Raw genomic sequence first — 19,855 nt, 5'->3', positions numbered from 1 at the left:
CTTCACAATCTAATTACCTGAGATTAGGACGGGAGGGAGCAGCCATGAAACATGACATGACAGTCTCAGGGGTGAACTGCGGCATACACACACACACACACACACACCTCAACAGCGTCATTAACATGCGCACACACACACACCTCAACAGCATCATTAACATGCACGCGCACACACACACACACACACACACACACACACACACACACACACACACAGCGGTGCAGAATAATCTGGTTTCTCTAACACACGGAGAGACATCAAGTTCCCTCATAAACACAACCCTGGTATAGTATACTGTATGTGTGTTTGTGTGTTTGTGCGTGTATGTGTGAGTGTGTGATGTCTGTGTGATGTGGGTTAGTACATGAGGCATTCGTGCTAACAGGCTTCTGGCACTGCGGGAGCAGAGGTGGTGACTAAATGAGGAGACAGAGATCTCAGTTTGGTCCCGATTCGGCCCCAGCTAGGTGAGGACATCCATTATGAGCATCTACATTTACTCAGCACACTGGCGACACCGAATGAGCTTAATGATGTTGAATGCAGGCAGAACAAACACTTTAAAGGCCATTTTACTATTTGATATTTTATAAGGCGAGCCATAAGAACCCAAATTTACTCCACACACTTCCAACATTGAATCAGTGATGATGTTGGAGGCACACTGCAGGAACACGGTACATTTAAAAGCCATTTTCTAAAAGATGATTTTCAAGCAATCGTCACTAGAGTGGAAATAGGTCCAAAGTGCAATGTGCCATGCATCACACTGCCTTCTGACTGACAGGAGAGCTATTTTTTTGTGTGGTGATATATAGACTGTATAGTCTGCAACGTTTAGAAGTACTTACACATGCTGTTTCAAAGACGCCTTGAGGTGCTTACACACCTATTGGTCTATTTGCCAAGTACGAATCAGGGTGAAATTGATACTTTTGGTTTGTTTGTTATTTGGTTTGGCTTAGTTTCACACTGCACACAACTGAACAGAACAAAAAGCAAAAAAACGTTGGCTGAGGTGTGTGTGTGTGTGTGTGTGTGTGTGTCTGTGTGTGTGTGTAGGATGGAAAACATCCTCATAAAAATTTTATTGGTCAGAAATAAAAGCCCACGAAAAAGGTAAAGAAATATTTGCCAAGTCCGCATAGAAATCAACAAAGTCACCACAGACAACACAGAGCCAGCACTAAATGAATGATTATAAATTATTTAAACATTTTATTTATCACATCCAGCATTTATTCTCTCTTTTTTTTATCCGACCATCCAGAACATCATGTTTGCAGCCTATCCTATAGCTCATTCTGTGATTCACAGCTCAGTTTATCAGCTTGCATCTTAAAAATTAAATTAAATAATTAATATATATATATATATATATATATATATATATATATATATATATATATATATATATATATTTTTTTTTTTTTAACTGCAACCTGAAATCCACAGTAAGTTTGGTTCACTTTTCCTGGATTGATTACTTGAAACTAGACCAGTAGTTTTGGTCTACACGTGAATGTTATGGCTGTCTTCTCACCTCTTGCAGAAAAAGGGGAATTCAAATGGTGTACACACTGCATTTTTTGAAAGCACCCTTAGGGATGTGGTTTCAGCAGATGAGGTAGGGACAGTTGGCTGGACGGGGCAGGTGTATTAATGTTTCATTAAAATTTCAATCTGCTCTGCAGAATACACACAATGCTTTACAGAATACTCTTTTAAATGTGGGAATACTCTTTTAAATGCTCTCCTCACATTCCAGCAACAAAATATCTGCTCAGGGGTCTCTGTTGCACCCCAGACTCTGTACCCTAGCTAAGAAAATGGTGTCCTTGGTAGAGACTCTGAATTTCCTCACCAGATATAAGACCTTTGTTTGGTGCAGTCCAGTAAACAACATAAAAGAATAACCTTTCGACACTCCAACTTTTTCTTTCTGCTAAAATATTTACAATATGCATCCAATAATATATATTGGTGAATGTCCTCTGAAATTGCAACATCCTTTCAAAATATATTCATAGAACCTGTCTACAACAAGCATAACTTCACCAGAACATGTGGTTTCTGTGTAGTGCCATTCAGCAGACATAAATTGACATTCGAGGAAAGTGCTATCTGGCGTCTTCTGCATACATGAGCTCACAGATGCCCATGATTGGCTAGTGTCACAGTGAATGACAAGGGAGAGAGAGAGCATGCCATCCCTCCTGCCAATTTTGTTCCCAAAATGGCTTCCAACCACCGATGATTGTGACAGTGACTACGTTTACATGGACAGCAGTAATCTAATTATTGAACTTATTCTGAATAAGACAATATTGTGTTTAAGGTGTTTTTATGAGTTGCTTTTAGAATATTCCTTTCATGTTCCTATTTTACGTGTTATAGAACATAGATCGATTCATGTCACACATCATTACGTCCCCACGCCACGCCGTCCGACGTTCCCTCCAGAATTTCACGTATCGACATTCAGTTCGTCTTCGTTATGGTACCGTATACAGTTTTGGGTGTTTTTATTTTTAATTTTACGAAAGTTTCAAGTGCAGTTAATTATTTGTCATGCTGTACGTGCAGATAGACGACGGCTTGAAGCCGTGGGCTGCGTCCCAAACCGCGTACTTACCTACTATACAGTAGCTGAGATACACGTATTTCTCGTACTATAGGCCTATAGTAGGCAAGTACGCGGTTTCAGACGTAGCCGTGCTCTCTTTTCTGACGTAAAACGGTTGAGTACTGCCGTGTGTGTACGTGTCCTGTCGCAAAACATGTGAAAAATCCCACACGACCTTAATAATGTGATTAAGGTGTGTACATGTCTGTAATACACGTCGATAATGTGACTAAAACAGGAATACTCCACACGTCTTAATTCAATTTGTGTTTACTTCAAGTATGACTTTAATCGGATTAAGGTAATAAAAATTGCCATTTACATGGTAATTTCTTAATCAGAGTATTGTCTTAATCGGGTTAATATTGGATTATTGTTGTCAATGTAAACGCACTGAATAGGGCACTTGGAAGCCCTAGATATTCAGCAGTGCCGTTGGCCTAAAATCAGTATACAGTATATACTGGCCTGACAATCATTTTGTCTCTCAATTCAGATAGCTTTACTAGGCCGTGTACATAAAATGTGTTTTGTGTGAATTGTTTTCAAAACAGCCAAATTATGCTTAATTCCGCCAAAGATGCTGGCTTATGCTTTTCACATAAGTGTAAAAGGGTTAACCTCCTTCTGTGACTACATGACACTGCATGCTGTTCAGTGGTATATATTACATGGCTATGTGGTTACATGACTATTACACTAGACGTCATATCCCTTGATGTGTGTACTATAAAAAGGTACGTGGAGGCCCCTCTTAATAGTACTTATCATCTCTGGCAGCTTTATTGGGTCTTGAGGGGGAGCTAAAATCCTAGTGAACGACTACTCACACATAGCTTTGGGCCATTAAAAGAAGCTGTTCCCATACCCAGTGATATCCAGTACGATTCCTGAGGATTGGTTAAGGCTTTCAATGTGTGAGTGAACCAATATGACTCTAAAAGCTCATCTTATACTAAAACAAGCGGTGCATTTATGGTATCACAAAATCACTGAATGCTGTCTGTATATGTAATCCTCATAGAATGTTCCATACTACCAAAGGAAAACAGATAATCTCATCAGGCGGCTGGGTTACATCACTGTTTACAATGGCTACAGGAGCCTGGGCTCTTATTGTGTTGAGGACTCTCACCTGATGTGCTAATCTGAATCTCATACACTTCATCGAGTCTTACATATAGAAAGAGGAACATGGGATTGTGGAAACCACCTTCGAAACCACATCTCTTTTGCTTTATGCTGTAAAAGAGTTTTGGTTGAGTAGAAAGACTGAAGCGAATAGCGCGTGAGAACATACAATAGACAGAGTGAGAGAAAAAAGAAGTGCAGACTGCAAGAGGGTGAGAGACAAAGAAAGATCTGCATATACCGTATAAAAGCAGTTAAAGTGTTTAGTTGTGTGTAAAACAATAAATATCAGTAGAGTGAACTACTTAACAGCAAACTTAATATCAATATTAGATTTGCTAATATTAATTAAACAGCGCATTTGAGTTAACGTGATTTAAGTCATGAGGGTTGCAAATACCAAGCATTACGCATTCAATGAGAATTCAAGGCTGTGTTCCAAACAGCATGCTTCTCACTCTGTCGTACAAACATAAAAAGTACAAAAAGGACACAGAAGCTACTGACGTGGTAGTATTTGGGAAGCAGTCCAAGTATTTGCGATTCTGACTATTAAATACTCAGCGGGCATGATGATATTACAGAAGCATTATATACACATCAACTTGATGGTCATAGTTAGTGAGTTATTGGGTAGAAAAAAGCTCATTTTACTGTCAGTCGGGTAAACATTGTGACTGTGAATACCCAACATGCCACAGTGTAATTGTGTTCATTCTGCAGAATCACAAAACTGCACATAAATAAATAAAGAACTAACTAATCAACTAATGTTATCTAGCTAAATTATACATTCTGGTTGAAAAGGAAGGGATTGTTACATTATAATTTCAAAGCTTGCTGCTCAGTGCTGGACAGTGTAAATTTAGTTTTTTTTCTAATAGGCTTACACGATTATGCTAGCCCACTAACTCTAGCTAGCTAGCTAAAACACTAGCTAAAGAGAGCAAAACATTCACACCAGATACTTAAAAGACACAAATTGGTGTATAAAATCTATAACTATGGCTTTATAACCATGTTTGAAGTACAAAAATACACATAAGCACACCAGGCACAAATAGTTATCCATTACTTGAGTATCATTATCTCGAGTTAAAACAACTTCATAACTAGGTAATGAAACAAATTCCACAAGAGCATAAATCAGATGACCATCATTCACTAGCTTCCCACCAAATCAGAGAATCTAATAAATATCTTACCAGTTCATCAAGTAAACTCTTAACAATCCATCATGCCCTAATACTTTTTCCTATTCTTGGTTATACTGGACTCTTGCTCTGTCTTGCTCTTTCTCGGTTTCTTTCTCCTGAATGGCTGCCTATCACAGTCTAACATGATGACTTTCATGTCTGAAGTTGGGGCGTGAAGATGAGCTGGCACCTGACGCACGCATACAAATTTCCCTCCAATTCTGACCCGACAGCCCTGACAGTGCTCACAGGAAATTATTATTACAGGACTGTCAGGATGACTCACAGAACCTCACAGGATTTTTTTTTGTCAAAAAAAAGAAAGAAAAGAAAAACAAAATGATTGAGTCGGGGACAAAAGATATTCTCAACACTATATTTTAGCTAGTAGGAACTTAGGCGTTACGGCATAATATGATGGACCACAGGTGAAGAATCGTATTCAATTGTGACCTCGGATATGATCGGCAAAATAAGCTGTATTTTTAGTATGAGCAAAGCTTACAGTTAGTGCATAATGCAGCTATGAGATTAGTCACTGGCACCAAGAAAAGAAACCATATCGCCTCGTTTTTATCGTCCTTGCACCGGCTCGTTATCTATAACAGGATCCAGTTTAAAGCTTTACTTAAAGCGTTTGTTGTTAAAGCTGCAGCATGGTCTAGCACCCTCATATATCGCTGATTTAGTGTACGACTACTCTGCTCCCCGGTCTCTGAGGTCTAAGAGTGACTGTGCCGAGGTTATAGAACAGTCTCCCATTGGACATCAGATGTGCTCTCTCTGTTACAGTTTTTTAAGTCAAATATAACACAATTAGCATTTTAAACTGAGTGCTTGTGTCATGCATTTTTCATTTGATCAATGTTTTAGGTTTGGTGTTCATGTATTTTTCTTTATATCTGTTTTATATGCATTTATCTATGCTTTATATGATCTTAACTTTAAAGTTTTTCAAACTTTTGCTGTTTTAAATATGCTTTATAAAAAAAATTGACTTCCTTTACTTACTTATTATATTAGAGGAAGGCGGGGGGAGGGGGGTGATAGAAGAGATCATTAAATCTCTCTTAAATCATTATGACAGTAATATATTGTGGTGATGAGAACTTTAATCCATAAGTAGAGCGATGCCTATGGCTGTACGAGTGGGAGTGAACCTCATCTTAGGAATCATTACATCATTGTGAGTGTGAGACTGTGGAAAGTAAATGCACTGTGTGTGTGCATGCGTGTGTAGAAGGGAAGGGAAGAAGGAGCTCTTTGTACTGCTGTAACACCTCGTACAGTGTACTTAACCTCTGAGAGAGACACAGTAGCAAACCCATCCCTGTGCAGTACACCAGTGAGAGAGGCAGTTAAAAAGAAACACTTTACACTTCTGTCCTGCTTTGTGTTTTTACATTCACACGGAGCTGTATTTCTCCCTCAACCCAGCATCATTTGGCACAGTGTGTCATTTGACACTGGTTGAAATAGGTTCAAATCTGAAACTGAAAGTGGCAGTGGGGTGCTGCACCTGAAGAAATCCCCTCCTGATAGCACGTGAAGAAAACAGGAGGTACTCCAGACACTTCACACTCACCATCCGTCTCACTTGCCTCTGTCTCACACTCTCTCTCTCTCTCACACACATACAGAAAGGATCAGTGTTCTATAATGACTGAAAGACACTTAAGAGAGATATATACACTATTCCACTCGTGCCGTACACTATAACGTCATACCATCTGCTGGATACATCCACCAAACCCCCAACCCCCCCCGAAAACAAACACACACACATACATACATACACACACCCTTGGTAAACAAAACAAACAGAGCATCCCTTGTTGCTCTTTATCCCTAAGTGAATGAGAATGAGTGGCCTTTTACTGTGACACACTCCTCCGAAGCTATACAGAGATAATCAACCCATTCTCCATTTTTTTTCCATCTCACCTTTATCTCCCATCTGTCTCTCCTCTGGCGTGGGAGGTGAATGCTCTCTTTAAAGTAGCATTTAACCATTTTAGCTAAAGCTGGTGACTATTGTTTTAATCCCTCATAAGGGAAATGATTATGCTTCTTCTGATCAATCCACTCCTTCTGAACATGACAAAGAGGAAGACAGGTATCATAAGAGACCACAAGGGCTACAAGAGAAACAAAAAGACATATAGGAGAAGGAAGAAACCAGTCTCAGCCTCAGATGTTCCTTGGGAGTTTCTGATGTCTTTTATACACTTTTCTGGCTACAGAAGGTGAGATATAGTTACTGAAGATATAGACAGGTACAGGATAAAAGGTACAAACCAGAAGAGAGAAACAGAGAGAGTAAGACAGCTTCAGGAGCCCCCATGGCAAAAGAAGAGCAGTGTGTTTAATTAAAGCCCAGACACCCAGAAGCCATTCGGACCCTGTTGGGTGGCAGCATGAAAACCCCAAGACAGAAGACAGACAAGTAACAGAACAAATGAGAAGGCTGCTGCTGAAACAGCTCAATACTTAAAGTGATGGTGTAGGTGTGTGATGGGGAAATTCAAAAGTCTCAGTCAGTGTGCTCAACATCCTTCCACACAGATGCTCCAGGAGATTTACACAGAAACATAACTACATATATATATACACACACACACACACACACACACACACACACACACAAATGTGTATTTTAACACAGCTATTTTCTTATGGAAAGAAGAGGTCTTTGGTGATGGTGCCACAAACTAACAAAATAGTTACAAAATACTAAAATTTCTACTGAGAATAGCAGTGATAGTGAGTATATTGGGGAAACAGACAAGAACAAAACAGTTCAGAATGGAATAACTTGCTTTGATTACTTGTAAATGTTTCCACTAAGACAGTTTAAAACAAAGTCTCTGTGTTAGACAAACAACGGTAATCAACGATTGGTCATTTGGAACAATGGTATGATCAATGATTGGTCATTTGGAACAATGGTATGATCAGTGATTGGTCATTTGGAACAATGGTATGGTCAGTGATTGGTCATTTGGAACAATGTTATGATCAGTGATTGGTCATTTGGAACAATGGTATGATCAGTGATTGGTCATTTGGAACAATGGTATGGTCAGTGATTGGTCATTTGGAACAATGGTATGATCAGTGATTGGTCATTTGGAACAATGGTATGATCAGTGATTGGTCATTTGGAACAATGGTATGGTCAGTGATTGGTCATTTGGAACAATGGTATGATCAGTGATTGGTCGTTGGGAACAACGGTATGATCAGTGATTGGTCGTTGGGAACAATGGTATGATCAGTGATTGGTCGTTGGGAACAATGGTGATCAGGTGGGAAACGTCGGGAAAGTGCAACTCAGACAGGCATTACAAACTGGTGGTGAATCAAGTGAAAATGCTGTCTCATCTTGTATAACCAGCTGCTGTGATGTGAGCTGAAGAGCTGTATCAAATGCAGGACAGTCGCTAACGTCTGCTTAAAAAGTCTCTAGATTTGTCACTAGGCCCTTTTTTGGAATAAACTAGTTAAAGGGGTTTAAAAAGACACCAAATCTAGCAACAAAGTTGTCAACACTGAACACAGCAGTCAGCAGTGATATTGGCGAAGAAATTGCAGCAATGGTGTAACGCTAGAGATGTTTATGTGATATCTCACACTGTAGGGCCCACTGTTAAAATATAAATATACACAAAAGTTTGTTGCAAATTCGAAATTTTGTTTCTAGATGTTTTAGTAATTTCCCCTCTGTGCCTCCTGAACAGGCTTGGGAAAGCTTGTTTTCAAACAATCCACATCAGAGAGGAATATATGTGAGGGGGAGTGTTGTTTGGTTGATTGTACTTTTTGATTTTGTTTTCTTTTCTACACTTTGTATGTATGTGTGTATATGTAAGTATAACAAAAAATGACAATAGTATTGTTGCTATGTGATGAAGTATGTTTTCTTTCTCAATAAAAATATTTTGGATAAAAAAAACATTTGCTGCATAGTTAAAACAGTAATAGTAGCCATCTTGTAGCTGGAATTACTTTCTTCACTTTCTTTCTTATCAGTTCACTGAGTAAAACTACACAGGAGTGTTAGAGAGAGAGAGAGAGAGAGAGAGAGAGAGAGAGAGAGAGAGAAAGAGAAAAGTTGCTTGTGTGCATTCTTACAGTTTCCTTTTAACAGATTTTATAATACTCAATTTCCTATTTCACTTTTCTTTAATGATCAACATTGTAAGTCAAACTCTAACAGTGCATATGTGTTGTTATGTGTCATGCTAAAAAAAATCACACACACACAGACACACATACACACACACAAAAAAAACCAGACAGAGAGAGGTCCATCAGCTTGGCGTCTCCCCTTGTTGCTCCCAGTGGGATCTCGGCCCGGTGGGCTGGCAACCGTTACCGTGGCAACAGGCAGCCAATGAAGCGTGTTTGCTCTCTGACTGACACTTGCTCTTTTTCTTCTCCGAGAGATAAGCAGCTCAATAGAGGATGATGAGCCAAAACTGAAAACACATGCCATGGACAGACCATCGTTCATCAGTATGTCTGGAGGAATATCTCTATATCTCTCTGTCTCTGTCTCTCTCTCTCTCTCTCTCTCTCTCTCTCATTTTTCCCTCCCCTTCAACCCTAGTCCAATTAGGCCCATATCTGCCCACATATGACTTTAATTAGGCATGCAAATCTACCACTCTGATTTGCAGCCGAAGGTGGCTCACGACTGCCTACTTTTGACAGCATTACCTTGGCGACCCTCGGAGCTTGTGATGGCCCCTGGTGAGCCTCTGTGACATGGGAATAGAGAGAGGAGGAAAAAGAAGCCACAGATAGAGATCTCCCATAAAAATGGAAGACCTCGCAATGCAGTGAACACAATTAAGACATAAAAACAGATTTCCAATATAAACATTTACTTGCAAGGGATTTGGAGATTTCACATAGATTATTATAACATTTTGGAGTGTATTAAATATTTATCCTTATACTATCTGAATATGATTAAAAAAAATGTATTGTTCTTTTAAAACATTACATTTCCTGGAAATTCTGTCATGCTTCTCTGTTTGTGTGTGTGTTTGTGTATACATCACAGCATCCAGCACCTGCATACGTGGGTTAGTGAACTACATTGGACGACATGATTAAACTGTCTTCAATTATGCCAACAATAAACAGATAGGGCAGCTTTGTTTTGGCATACTCAAAAGCCTGCATGTCACAGACATGACGAACATGACCAAACCAAAACCAAAACACTGAAGAAAGTTCATTCACCTAAAAACTGAATTCTGATTGGATCATTACTGCATAAAGCCAGAAGGGGAAACACAACACAATGTATGTTCACTCTAATTCACAAGGAGGGAAGAGAGCACTGTGCAATCACAGTTCATTTTAGTCAACAATATTCATTCATTCCTTCACTTGTTTAACAGTATTACATGCATTAATATCATAAAACATTTCAAACTACAGATATGATGCAACAGTTACAATATAACGTTGGTGTCTTTTAGAAGTACAGATACAACGCAATGTTTTTGTTAGTAATGTTTATGCTCCAGAAACTGAAAATGAAGAGCTTCTTTCCTAAATTGCATTATATGCCAAATTTGGGTTTTTAATCAACGTAATTGAAGGCTTATAATTCACTAAATATAAAGTGCTAATTATGGTTGCTCGCATTATCAGCAAACATGCTTGTTTAGGGGTTAAAAGATTCGTTTCTTCCCCAGAACACTTCCGACACATCTGTTTTCTTTTTAACAAAGCAGGTTACATGCTAATAGAATCAAATCTCTCTGTCTGAGAGCTTTCTCCAGCTAACGTGCATCAGCTACAGTATGTTGGCATAAAACTATTTTGGCCTTAAATGTGAAACTTTATAAATGTATGGTGAGAAGTTATTGAATCTTTAGATTATCTGGTCTGAACGTAAGCATCAAAAGAAAAAAAGCTGTGTGTGAATGACAGTAAGTATTAGGCAATACCACCTTGTATAAAAGTACAAACACAAATATAAATCTTTAACTTGTTCTTAACTTATTGTGTAAGATGCTTGAACACAATTTGGGGGGGAAAATGCATATAGGATGCTTTAGCACAATATATAACTTCATTTGTTTCTTATGGATATGCTCTGATTTGAGGAAAAACATATATTCTTCTGTTTATATACAAAAATGCCTGATGCAATGAATACACTGTTTTATATTTTTATATTTTTTTTATATAACTCTTATTTTCAGCATTTATCAGTGGTTGTAGTGTCCAATTATTGTAGTTGAGTAAATAAAACTTATTCATTTCAATTTTTCATATATTTATAAAATTAAATAAAAGCCAAACCACTATTTTGCTGGTTGTCTATATATATAGATAGATAGATCATTTATTTTGTCCACAAAAAGGAAATTTGTTTCCACCGTGGGTGCGTAGAAAAACATAAACACAACAACACCATACATATAAACCATCATAAACAATCACAGGCATAGAGGGGAGAAGGGAACAAAAAACTAAATACAAAAACATCAGGATCATACAACAAATGCCAGAGCACAAGATGGCATCACAATGGCTGATTACCTATGTGTTTAACGCTCGTATAGCCATAGGAACAAAACTCCTACCATAGCTGGCCTTTCTGCACATGGGTAGTTTATACCTGCGGCCAGAAGGAAGGGGGTTGAAATATTGATAAAGTGGATGGTTTGGATCATTTAAAATTTGATGTGCCTTCCGGAGCATATATAAAATGACACAGTCCGATAAACTGGGGGTTGGAATACCAATCATTTTTCTCGCTAAATTAGTTATCTTCAAGAGTTTGTTCTTATTGGTAATTGCTAGCATATGGAATAAACAAATGTCACCATACATAAGAACCGGTTCAGTGATACAGAAGAAGAAGCAGACTAGGTTGAACAGACAGATATTTATGTGTATGAATAACTGTGAGTCACTGTTGACAGCACTTGTAATATACCTAGAGTGTGCTGACTGAAGTTGAGATGTTTATCCAATATAATGCCCAGATATCTGAAATATTTGAATATTTGATACATATCGTGTATGCCTGAAATGTGCTCAAGAATTGTTATACATGTTTTCCATATACATTTGTTCTATTTTTGTACACAATTATAAGCCAAGGATGTATCAGTTACTGCCCAGCCAGTTAAGACACGCCCACTCATTATCATATTAAGAGTTAAGAAAGTATCCAGTATATAAAGAAAATATATCATTGCTAAACCTGCTAGAATCAAGAATTTATCAACAGTTTGAAGCCTTTTAGACATAAAAGCTTTCTCTTTTTTTTAAGCTAAAATATCTCATATTCAGCTGTACAAATGCAAACATAGATGGAGTGGAAGAAGCTCAATGTTTCCTGTGTCTCCCTCTGCCCTCTGCCCTGAGTGAGATCAAAACATCTCTTTCTCTCCCTCTCTATCTCTTTGAGTCTTTCTCTCTCTCTTCTTGCTGCCTGACCCACATAATGCCTCCACGGAGAATACGACAACTCACTGAACTAGATTCTGAGGCCACCTCACACTCCCTCCCAAAAACACACTCCCTCCGACCATCTAGAATACAACAAGCTTTAGCATCCTGTCAGGATGGGAGGTTCCTGAAGACAAGCACTAATACTGATCAGATAGATGAGTGGTTTAAAAAAACAACAAACACATCTATTAAAATAAAGTCAGAAATGTTTTCGCAAAACTTCTTGCCACATGGTGCACATGGAAATTACTTAGCCGCAAGCCAGTGCATGCACACACAGGCTTCATACATGCAGACATTCATATGTGTGCTTATTCACAGATATGCACACACACATACACTCACAGTCACCAGAAAGATGGTTGGAACATTCTCAGTGCTTTTCTCGAAGAGACCTGCCCTAATTTTTCCTGACAAGAAAATGTGAGCTGAGCAGAGACACTACACTACACACACACACACACACACACACACACACACACACACAAACACGTACATACGCACATGCACAATCATACATTATGTTCGGGTCAGATCCCTGCCACACTATTAAACACAATAGATCTTTGCGATGATTTTGATCTCCACAAAAGGCTGAGAAGCCATTGTTAAAGAGAAATCAACTTAATTAATTATTTAATTGCATAAAAGAATGCCCAAAACATTGCTATGCAGGAAATCCCAATAAGAACCAGGCCGTCCAACCATCCATCTAATTTTCTGTACAGCTTCTCCTACACAGGTTCGCAGGAAGCCTGGGGACTCAGGGCACATCCCAACGGACTATCCCGGGGGATCTGGGGCACAAAGCAGGGAACACCTGGAAGGGGTGCCAACCCATCACAAGGCAAAATCACGCACACATTCACACACTACAGACAATTTGGAAATGCAAATCAGCCTACAACGCATGTCTTTGGGGGAGGAACCCCGAAGCATGGGGAGAACATGCTAATTCTGCGCACACAGGGTGGACAGAGAAAAAGAGAGAGAGAGAGAGAGAGCCTCAAGTAACTGAGCACCATCAGGTGCACTATGAGTACCCTGTTATTTAGGGAAGTAAGCTAACCCATGTCAAGAAATCTTAAATAATAATAAAAAAAACATTTGACGGTTGCAGTTGATGTATCATGTATTACAATGATTTTGATTATTTAATCATTCAATTACAGTATTAGGCCCATACAAGCAGCCACCATGTAAAAAAATAAAAATAAAATAAAATATTTATAATTTCCTGTATAAACAAATAAGGGTTAAGGCTTCCCCTTGCATCTCTCTCAAATAAAGCCTTGACTAGTTGCATGGCTTCTGCTCCCATGTAAATGAAACAAGGCAATTTCCGCCAATGTGAGCATGCTGGTTATCCTGACATGTTCTAGTTGAGTACTTTCTGAGTGCTATGATGAACCGGTGGAGAGATTTATGAGCCTATTTACTGGAAAAAATTGGATTCCCCATTAATAACACTCCAAACCCATCCCAATCACTCAATATAATAACCGCAACCGTTTCTGTCATAGTGTACTCTTCTAAATATTACACAGACACAAACAGTTACACCACCCACACACACACACACACACACACACACACACACACACAGTGTAAAAGTAATCTAAACGAACGGTACAGTTGTGCCCGAAGCCAGTAGTGTTATCAGTATGCATGACGTGACTGGTATACACACAAATCTGATGTGCAAAACCAAACTTGTCCAGTCTCAGTATTCAAATCGAACTCATTGACGTGCAGCCTACATCAGAAAACTGTACCCTTACCAAACTGTATTGATTCTCTCTCTGAAAAATGACATTTCATTTTAGAAAAAAAAAGAAGGAAAGGAGCTGAATAGACAGGTTTCTCATTTCATACTGATCTTCTTTACCGTATTAATAGGTCGGAAAGAATGCATTGTGATCATCGCGTGCATCTTGCTGGCTGACATTTATTATCTCTATATTTCAGCTGCAGATGGTTGGGATAAAATTAACCAAAATATGATCAACAAGTCCAGATTTTCACTCGTCCATGTCATGTGGGAAGCTTTCCAACTGCCGCAATCTTTAAATCTACAGGATAAAAACAGACCATGTAAGGCGCAGATGAACAGACAATACCTGCAAAATCTCATTTTAAAAGCCTAATAAAAAAATAGTACAATGAAGCAGCACTCCTGTGAACAGTCCTGTGAATGGGAAATGCCAGAAGCACCCAGTGTCATTCTTCATTTCAGATTGGCAGATCCACAGCATTCAATATTCAGGAGAGGAAGGCATAACTTGAATGGATTTGAAACGAATAGCCCAACTGCTCCTAAGGCTGTCAGCGATTCAGAAAAGCTGATAGGCAGGTTGGGGGGGGGGGGGGGGACACACCACTGTATGCTTCATCTTGTCAGCCATGGATGCCTGATTCTCTTTTTATGACCATAAACCTTTCAGTCTCAATCCACATTCCTACAGGCAAGACACAGTAACGCAACAGGAATCAAATAAAATCAACTTCAGCCACTTCTTGACCTTGATTTGGCATGGTGCCTATTTTTATCCCCAAACTACCTTTTCAAACCCAGTGTCATTTTACAAATGAGACACTCACAAGCAATTTGTACCTATTATATTTTCGAGCATGCCACGGATTAATACATTTTCTTGCACTTCACGGTTTGATTAATGCAGCCTGCGGTGTAATTTGTCCTGACACTATTTTACATCCATACGCAATGAAATAAGACACTGGATATGAAGGATCTAAATAGAGTACGAAAAAAATCATAGAAATATGTGACACTAAGAGCTGAATTGGCTCTTCATTGGATGAGCTCACACACACACACACACCATAAACAAGCTGGCACACACACACACACACACACACACACACACAGCCCTGATGCTTGGCTCAGCTCTCTGAGAGGTTTTTGTCCATGCAGGTGGTGGAGTGTTTCAGACAGCGCAATGGGAAAGCCGTGGTAAGGAATGCAGGCTGAGGGCAGGAGACCCCTGTGTTTTTACACAGCCGTGCCACACTGGAATAATGAAGAGCTCTGCTATGTGACCTGACTGGAGATGAATTCATCAGCCGAGGCTTGCCTTCTCAATTTCACTCTGACTCGACTGATGCGACTGCTGCACATATACTGTATATATAAACTATTTCGAATTGTAGAAAACTGCCAAAATCTTCATTATGAAGGAACAGCATTAAAGGTGCAGTCTGAAATGTTTGAAAGTGTTTCTAAATCTTTAATAATCTTACAATCTTAAAGAGACCTTTGGAACCCTGAGACGTTTGTAATGATGCCTTGTTGTCGACTGGTCTAGTTTCTTCATTTTAGACTTCTGTTTTAAATTTTCTAGCCTTCGCACCAGAACGCAGCTGCTCTGTTCTGACTCTTTTCTATAATAAGCGACTCACAGCTGAGGCACCTCAACAATGCTTAAAAAAAAATAAATTATATATATATATATATATATATATATTTAAACCCTAGCGCAGGAACAAGCAAAAATGACCAGAAAATCCCTAGCATATACTGTATGAGACAGTTCGACTCCATGCTAACAGTATAGGTGATAAAACGTGCTGGTTGAACTAATATTTAACCGAAATCTGGAGAAATGTTTCGATTTATAAGCAGTCTTCTAAATGCATAACTTTACTTTATACAGTTGGTTCGGCATTTATAACAGCATGTCTGCTTTGCAGTAAATTGTTTACAACTATAGTAAAAGATACATTCTGTTCATTAACTTTGCTTAGGTAGATCTGTGCAACACTATACAGACCAAAAAAAGGTTTTTACACTCTTATTACTGACAGAAAAGGAAAACAAATTGTCTGCCCAAATAGGAACCCAAAATATTGTATAAAGTATATGAAGGGGGCACGGTGGCTTAGTGGTTAGCACGTTTGCCTCGCACTTCCAGGGTTGGGGGCTCAAATACTGCCACTATCCCGTATGCATGGAGTTCTCCCCATGCTTCGGGGGTTTCCTCCGGGTACTCTGCTTTCCTCCCACAGTCCAAAGACATGCGTTGTAGGCTGACTGGCATTGTCCATAGTGTGTGAATGGGTGTGTGAATGTGTGTGTGAATGTGTGTGTGAATGTGTGTGTGATTGTACCCTGCAACTGGATGGCAACTGGATGGCAACTGGATGGCATCCCAACCAGGGTGTCCCCTACCTTGTGCCCCAAGTTACCTGAGACAGACTCCAGGCTCCCCTGCAACCCTGTGTAGGATAAGCGGTAAAGAAAATGGATGGATGGATGGAAAGTATTTGAATAGTATAGCCTACATACTGAAAGATATTAAATGGTGACACCCAGCAGAACCCTCCCTACACTTTGTCTACTGATATAGAAATCAATAAGCAAATTCCACCTGTTGCCATACATGTAACTAATTTCTATTTCTCCCACTCAGATCCAGCCACACTTTTTGGTAGCACATAGACTAACTGGTCATGTGATACTGGCGAATTACACAGTTCAACAGGTGATTACAGGCAGGCCTGAAGGCATGTGATTTTGGAGAGAATGTAGGGATAACATTAGCTAACCACCTTTTTTCAGATGTGTGCCAAATAAAAGTAAATAACAAAAGTTAGTGTGAGGACTAATTAATAATCAGCAGCTTCTCCATTCAAGTGCCTACAGTCCCCTCTTCTTGTTTTCTACCAGCTCACAAGAAGTTTTGTGAATTTGCAGGTCAAAGTTCACCTAGATAAAGTCTACACAAAGCGAATATAACTTCTACCAGCAGCAAATCTTCACCATCATTCAATTTATAATTTCTCTTTATTTTTGTTTGGTCTTCCAGCTGTTTCCTGTATTAAAGGGAACTGCAGATGTGGATACATAGGTTCACAAGAATGTATTATTATTATTACGAGAAAAATTAGGTTGGTTGAGAAGAAAGGGAAGTCTTGTCATTGTTTTCATTGCAAATGCAATTCGCCATGCAGGCAGCAGAAAATTAGGAACTAGGGACAATAGGATAGATAGATATTAAAGCGTACCTATTATGGTTTTGAAACGGGCCTAATTTTGTTTTAAAGGTCTCATACAATAGCTTTACATACATTACAGGTCAAAAAACACTTTAATGTGCTCATAATTTAAACTGCAGCATTACCTTTTTCTACCCCAGTGTCACAAACGACTCGTTAAATGATCCGTTCTAAACGATTAATTCTAAACTCCTCCTTTCAGAGAGCATACTCTGCTCTGATTGGTCAGATGTCCCAGTCTGTTGTGATTGGTCTACCGCTGTTCATGAGCAGCCGATAAAAACCAGAGGTGGGGTTTTTGTTACAACCTACAGGGGTTAGTACAGGAAGTAAGTCTGGAGTTACTAACGACTCGTTTCAGCTGTTCAGAATCGGTTCCTTCTTTTTGGAGTCAATAACTCCGCTTGTCCTGCGCTTTGATTTTAGAAACTTTGCAGACTTTTTACATTCACAAACAGCTACATAACACTAAATGAAAGGTAATATTTGAGAAACCATAATAGGCGCACTTTAACCTCATTTCTTTATCAAATGTCATGAATGTAGCTAATTAATTTCAGAAATAAATAAAGCAGCAACTGGTTGGGTGTGGGGTCTCCTGTCAAAACACCCCTCAGGAACTTGCTAGTCTTTTAGCTTGTAGAAGCAGTGTTAGCTCTCTAGCAATCACAACAACGAGACAACAAAAGCAGGAAATTATGAGTTTATGACCATTAAGAAGTATGCCTGATCAATTTCATTATTACAATTAAATGACACAAAAGATTGGTATAAGTATGCTGATATTCAAATGACGATCACTTAACATGTTTTCCAAGAGGCTTGATCTATCCAGCGAAGCACAACAGAGCCGTTTACCAAAACCACATGAATCCTTGTGGAATCTCCTGCTTCGTTATTTTATCTTTCGGTATATGGCTGTAATCTACAACACTCAAAAATGGATGCTTCCATTTAATTTGGGGATAATATGAAGCAAACAGGAATGAGGAAACATGGAAAGACACCACGACTCCTCTAGCAGGAGTCATGAGGTGGTGATAAACAGATGTGGACATAGCCGTTTGCCTCTCAAGCAGCCTGTCAGAAAGCATGTCAGTGTGCTGACAGTGATGGACACTGACGGACACAGATCCCTCCCTCTCACTTCCAGTTTTGACTCCTCCATTCCAGCTGCTTAGAGTATACACATCGGGACTGGCATGTAAGTCCTATTCAGACAGTATTCATTTTTCAGGGTGATGTCTGTTATATTTTATATTATATAAGATATTAGCATTAATTAAACTATGACTTAATGCAAGTCAATTATGTTTCCACTAATATTTACTTTCTTTTTCTTTTCTTCACTACATGCTCAAAGTGAAGACAGTGTGGAGATGAAGTGATGTGACTCATACCAAAACATTTTATTAGAAACTCTTGTAAATCATTCAACATTTTGTGAGTGCTGGAATTATTGTTTCAAATCCAAAAATAGTTGGGACACTGTGCAGACTTTTTTTTTTGCCCCATCACAGCTTTTTTGAGATGTGTTGTGCCCATCAAAATTACCTTATTTTTTTTTTCTTAAAATGGTACATTTACTCAGTTTAAACATTTGATATGTTTTCTATGTTCTATTGTGAATAACATATGGGCGTATGAGATTTGCAAATCACTGCATTCTGTTTGTATTTACAATTATTTACATTTTACACAGTGTCCCAATTTTTTTTTTTTTTTAAATTGTTGCTATACATAAATACATGTGTAGCAGCAGTTTACACCCCATTTCAACTCTTGAGTGTCAATGTTATATTCAGATAGTGGAATTCCACATAAAAATGTTTAAATGCACCCAAAAAACACATTTAGAACCAATTTAAATCCAAACCTCCACTTCATGTCATAGAGGTCTGAGCTGTGTACATGATACATGTGTAAATAGATCTGTCTTGCCATTCCTGATGACCAAAAAGCTCTCACAAAACTTGGGAGCATTTGTCAAGTGGCGTCTCAATGCATGAAACAATCAGGTACAAATGAACTCCGAATGCCTTCCAACAGAAGAAACATCACAGATGGAAGACTAAAATGATCAAACCACCTTTTTGTCAAAAAAAAAAAAGAGTGGAGGGTGAAAAACAACAAACTGCCATTTCAGATGGAAGTACAATCACTGAGTCACACCTGTAAAGGATGGAATCACACAAGCTCCCTGTGTAATACTACTTTTTTTGCCATTTGTGAAGGAAGACATCACCACTATTCACCACATCACCCCAAATTTCAGCATGGAGTGGGAAAAAAAGATTGCAAATCTACTTCAGTACGTCTTAGCTTAGTTATAAGTGAGAGAAAAAAAAATGATATTGGCATTCACCATATTCTATTCATAGAGACAGCTGAATTC

The 19,855-nt window shown here is 38.8% G+C and overlaps 1 protein-coding gene across 1 annotated transcript in view; it reads right to left on the bottom strand.

Annotated features, from left to right (window-relative positions):
• Positions 1 to 19,855, bottom strand: part of LOC128623336 (copine-8) — a 128,764-nt gene that overhangs the window by 94,546 nt on the left and 14,363 nt on the right. The window lies entirely within an intron of this gene.

The sequence above is a fragment of the Ictalurus furcatus genome, chromosome 19 (assembly GCF_023375685.1).
Source record: "Ictalurus furcatus strain D&B chromosome 19, Billie_1.0, whole genome shotgun sequence".
NCBI classification, from domain to species: Eukaryota; Metazoa; Chordata; class Actinopteri; order Siluriformes; family Ictaluridae; genus Ictalurus; species Ictalurus furcatus.
This window is presented reverse-complemented; position numbering and strand designations above follow the sequence as displayed.